The sequence below is a fragment of the Suillus subaureus genome, assembly GCF_016647635.1.
Source record: "Suillus subaureus strain MN1 chromosome Unknown BJ212scaffold_192, whole genome shotgun sequence".
NCBI lineage: Eukaryota > Fungi > Basidiomycota > Agaricomycetes > Boletales > Suillaceae > Suillus > Suillus subaureus.
This window is the reverse complement of record NW_024538748.1, coordinates 24,161-30,160: the sequence shown is the minus strand read 5'-3', so window position 1 is coordinate 30,160 and position 6,000 is coordinate 24,161.

The following is a 6,000-nucleotide window of genomic DNA, read 5'->3' as shown; positions in this document are numbered from 1 at the left end:
ATTTCTCAATGCTCGCTCCTTCAGTTTTTCTCTCGCTTTTCTAGATCATGCTGCTCTAATCCTCCATCCTAAAAGTTATCATCAACGTTGGCTGAGCACGAGTAATCAAGAAGGTAAGCATACACATCCCTGTCTGCATTATCCCACTTATTTCGCCTGGCTTGACCCTTAATTTTCAGCTCGCCCCTGGCATTTTGCGGAAGGGGCTCGTCACCGATTCTCATTCTATCAACATCCATACGCGAGGGTGAAGGACTACGCCTCGCAGGACGCTTTCCCTTTCCGCCATCACCGGCTTCATCGTGGGTAATCCGTCGTCTGACAGGCGAGCGAGAGACGCTACCCCGCCTACGAGGACTCGGACTCCTGCGACGGGCGTATCTCAGCGCAGACCGTGATGGCTCGAAACGGGAGAGGGCGAACGCGATAGCTTACGACGCTGAGGCGGAGGACTTCTGCTATTTCTCTCTCGCCCGAATCTCCGTGGAGGTGAGCGCGAGTAACTGGGAGACCGTCTCCGTCTCCTTGGTGGTGGAGGCGACGAGATCGAGAGTCAACCGATGGCGAACGTCTGCGGCGGCGAGGAGAAAGGAGTCAAGGAGCGACGACGACGAAGGGTAGGCGAGCGCGTCCGGGATCTACGGGGCGGAGGGGAGCTTCGGCGGTACACAGGACTGCGGGATCTGGAACGCCTCGGAGAACGCGAACGCCTGAGGGAAGGAGGCGGGGATCGGGAACTCCTTGCGTCAAATGGAGAGCTTGGAGACGGGGAGCGTCTGCGATGGGGTGGTGGACTGCGAGAAATTCTGCGGCCAGGACGCTATACCTATAAGCCTTAGAGGATCCAAAAGAAGCATGGAGTGGACTTACACCGCTACCACGTCCACCCCAACCGTTATCTCTACCTCGGCCACCGCCTTCAAATCCACCTCTCCCTCTGCCCCTGCCTCTTCCGCGTCCGCGGCCTGACGTTCACCTCTTTCCTGGTCTCTTATCTCATCGAGACGGACCCTCCTGTCTCTCTCACCTATGGCACGCACGTCACCCTCGCGGGCTTTGCGCATTTCCTCTTCTTCTCCTCCACAAACGTCTGTGGAACGCCTGCGGGATGCTCTTGGGCCCTCGAGCAGTAGAGACCAGAGAGCAGTCATGAACGAGGGCGTCGATCCGTGAGGGGAACCTGTCAGGTTTATTTGCATTTTCTTTGGGTCTGGAGTCTAGAGGAGAATACAATTGACACGGAAAGTCTTGGAATGTACTAAAAAGCTTACGGTGTGATTTGGGTCGTCGAGGAGACCCATGGCATACTCGACGACCACTTCATCTTCAAAACCAACGAGTTCTGTGACTTTTTGGCGATCCATGGGCGTATGACATGAGATTTACTTTTTTGAGGTCCACCTGAGGAACGAGATACATGAACTAAATTTAGAGCCCAGACTTGGGTGGCCCACCTTTTATCAAACTCTGGTGGAATTTCATAGACTTCAACAACTTCAACTCTTTGTCAGAGAGCGACGGTCCTGGTCTGCAGACGTGCCTTTGAAGAATCCTGTGATTCAAGGCGGTGAGCAGGATCTTAGTGGAAGCACTCAGTGAAAGGAAACTACCTGCGTCGGCCATGACTTGACCAGAGCTTGGTTGATAATTAACTTGGGAGCGTCGAGGAGTGAATATTGAATGTTTGTACGAGTTTGGAAAGAACCTCCCACGTACCCAAGTTTGAGTCAGCTATCTAGAAGCAGCCTCCGACTCAAGTTGAAACGTTCACCATCAAGTACTGCTTGTAAACAGTCAACCTTGCTTGAGATGATCACTCTTGTGGCAATTACTCTCGAATATATAAGAATGGCACTCGGTTTTTATGCAGTAGCCAAATAAGAGGTCGGATCTGTTGTTTGAGAATTTGCATTGCTAGGCTGATTTGCATTTTGCATGACCTAGTAGTACGTCCTAGCGATTTGGTAGAGTCCCGATCCTCTGCAGTTGAATTCTAGTGATGCTAGAAAACCAGACATCAATAACGCAATTCGAAAACAGACCAACGGTCTAAAATTCTAGATTCCCAATCCGTCACTGTCTTGCAATATCGCAAACTCATCATGATAAGCTGCTCTCGGACTGCAATATGAAACAAGTGTTCGGTATCGAACTACTGAGCATCCAATAGTAAGCCATCTCGGGGTTTTGGATGTTCGGTCCGCTTTCGAAGATATCTGACATCCTGTCATTGGACTGGTATGTCTTTGTGATATGAGACAAGTCACTCATCAGCAGGCCCGGGTATAAAGGAGGCGCAGGCGAGCACTTTCAAATCCTATTCTGTGTTGCGCTCCATCCTCGCTCTCGTTTCTTCGACGCTGTGCAATCGTCTCGCACTCTCACCTCAAGCCGCTTCACGTTGCGCTATGATTGACTATACCAAGGCAATCCCTTTCGTCTTCGTTCTAGCACCTATCCAAGACGCACGATACGCTCCTTCTGGTATGACCGATCCAGCAGCATGCACTCTTTCGGCTTCCGCACAATCTTCTCCTGGTTCCGATACCCCCCACGCCTTTCTCGACGATTCATTCAGCTCAGACGATGCAACATCAAAGACAAATCAAGATGATACTGCGTCACACACCTTCTCACCTTCATTCTCGTGTCGTGTTGTCGAGCTTTTCATCATACTTATTGGTCAAATCGGTTTCCTCGCACATCAATTTCTACGAATTTCTGAAGTTGTTGATGCTCTCTCCTCCTCGTTTGTGACTCTCGAACAGACCACCGACCTCGAAATCGCGAACCTCTGTGCCACAATGGAGCTTGTCAAGCAAGAAATCGATTTTGTCAAAGATCAGACTCGTTGCCACGTACAGATGATGACCCTCGAGGCTAGAGAATTCGCTACCCTCATTGCCAATCAGCAACGCCAAATTGACGACCTCGGAAAACAACTCTACGACGAACGCGAACTTTCGAGAGATACCAAGAAAATTCTCGACAAGCTTACTTCTCATGTCTCGCAGGATAACACTGAGCTTGATGTTTTCCGCGAACGCCTGCATGATCAACTCGCCTGTCAAATCCAGGATCAAATTCAAACGGAACGTGATGTCATTGACCTTCGCAAGGAACTCGATGCCTTTCACGAACGCCTGCATGGCCAACTCATCTCTCAAGTCGAGGATCAAATCCGAACGGAGAACGACGTTGCCGACCTTCGCAAGGACATCCTGAAGACACTTTCTCTATACCGCACGAGGATTTCAGCCCTGGAATTTGCATCATCTCAAGCCAAACCACTTCAAGACGTTGTTTGTGACTCCAAACCCGTACGAAGTGCTACGGATGTGGATGCTAGCCCCCTTCCGACACGATTTCTTCCTGGCTTTCAACATCTTCCTACACCAACGAGCGCTGCACCGAAGAAGCAAAGGTCAGGTATCTCAATCTCTGCTAGATCGCTTCGGTTCATTGATCGTGAATCAATCTACATTCGTGTGTCTTCTCGTTGATCAGTTGTGACGTCTTATTAACTGACATATATTCTTTCAGAGCCATCCACATGAAGTCCACCCACCTCTCCAAAGACGCCTCCGACAGTTGATTCCGTCAGACGTTCGGTTACTGTCAAGTCTTCGATTTCTAAGGTCCTGCCGAGCTCGAAGATTCCGACTCCTGGCACGAGAGTGTCATCCGCGCCTAAGGGAGTCCTCTTGAATAATCCCTCATCCAAAGGTAAGGAGTTCTCGCTGTTATAATTTGCAATTCTAAAGACGAGACATACATAGTCTCATCTTGTGATAACCGTGCTCCCGGGGGATCTGCGACTGTCAAGAAGAATGGTAGTGCTATCAAGGACAAGGTGCAGGAACCTAGATTTCCTTCTCTCAAGAAGAGCGGCAGTACCGTCAAGGACAATGCGAAGGTACTTAAACCTCTCAAGAAGAGTAGCAATGCCGCTAAGGGCAAGACGCGGGAACCTAGTCAGTGCTCTTCTTCTTACCCCGCTTCTTTCGTCCTAACCCGCCCATACCTGAGATAACAACCAGGTGTTGCCTCCGTCCTCGTCTCCACTCATTCCCGCCACCACATTACGTGCCCCGGACTCGACGTCCCGGCCCGACAACGCATGGCATGGCATTGCTAGTCAACTCCTGTTGTCGTCACCATCCTTGGAAGCCCTGGATGTTGCTGTGCAACTCCACTCGTTGAGCGATCTGTGTGATCCATTGCCTTCTCTAGATTCGATGTCCTGGCTCGACGTCGCATTGGATAGTATCACCAGTCAACCCCTGTCGTCATCATCATCCTTGGAAGCTCTGGATGCTGCCGTGCAGCGTCACTCGCTGGGCGATCTACGTGACCCGTTGCTTTACTTAGACTCGATGTCGTGGCTTGATGAGTGCCACAAAGTTTCAGGTCAACCTCTTCGTCCGTCACCTTCCACGGAAGCTTTGGATGCCGCTGTGCGGCTTTCATCGCTGGACAAATTGTGCGGGACGATGCCCTCGCTGGACTCGATGTCCTTCCTTGACGCCGACGCTCTTCCTGTCCCTCCCTTCAAGAGTATGTACTCTTGCTATTTTATAGAGGTGCTCTGATTCTAATGTCTCCTCCGCAGGTCTTGGCCGGGATAAGGCACAAAACATCAATTATTGTCACCGAGAACGTCTTCGCCCGTCATCTTCCATGAAAGCTTTGGATGCTGCTGTGCGACTTTCATCGCTGGACAACTTGTGCGGGACGATGCCCTCGTTAGACTCGATGACCTTCCTTGACGACGATGCTTTTATAGTCCCTCCTTTCAAGTGTACGTGTTGTTGCACTTTTCCTTGGGATGTGTCTCTGATTCGAACGTTCCATAGCCCTTGTACAGAGTAAGTCTTGAAGCCTACGTGCTTGTTTGGCGTCTCTTGGTACTTGAGCACTGTATTCCCCCACACCAATACATCCCCATCCATGGCTAGTTGTATACCCTTCTCATTTCCCTCCATTCCTGAGTTGCATCCTATTTTTATATTCTATCATATACCATTTCGTCTTGTATTGTTCTATTTGCTTGTTCTCTTTCTCTCTTTCTTTCTGTCTCTCTCATTTTCCCTATGTTGTAGCTGTTTCTTCTCTATACTTCTTTCTCTAAGTTAGTGTCCTCTATCTCTATCTCTACATACTCTACGCATTCCTTTCTGCTTTATGATATCATTTTCCTTGTTTTCTATTATATCATAGTCTAATATTCCTGCTGGAAACTGCTGCTGTGCATTATGAGCTGCGTTGGCTTTTCGTTCACCTATCACGCGCCAAGCTTCAAAGCTCTCAAGGCTGGCATGCTTTTCCGCGGACTTGATGATAGCATGAGTTCAGATTCACATATGCTACCATCCCCATGGTACCACATGGGCGATTTTTGCATTTCTTGGGCTGCAGAAGCTATAGTCAAAACTTCATCTAGCCTACACCCACAAAGCGGACGTGTTGAAAGGAAATCCAGATATTAGCTAGATCCAGTACAATTGACTTATAAATAGAAATTTTCAATTGAAAAAGAAGCGTGCGTGATGAGCGCTGAACCAATGGCTCATCATTACGTGGCGACGCGACTCCATTCAGCTGTCGTGATAAGGCTATCGCCGATACCAACGTTCATCACTCCTAGGTCTCCGAGTCAATCTGCCACACGTCCACGCTCTCCATTTATGCCGACTAAGTATTGGCACGGCTGCTCAAGACCATTGGATGACTTGTCCACGTCCGAGAGGGATGGTACATCCAGGGATTCTGGCACGTCGAACGGTGGGTTCTGAATCCCCGTGGGCTCGCGCAGAGCAGCTTCTCGCAGTTTCTTTCTCCCCCACTCATTACGGACCGAAGTAAGATGAATGTGCGAGTGTGGGGGATCTGGTGGTGTGGGTGGAGTTTTCTTGTTGGCCATCGTACCTTTCTGATTAGATCGAAAGGTTGAAAACGACTCAGAGGGTTAATTATCCCGCTATAAGGCGCAGCATGTTT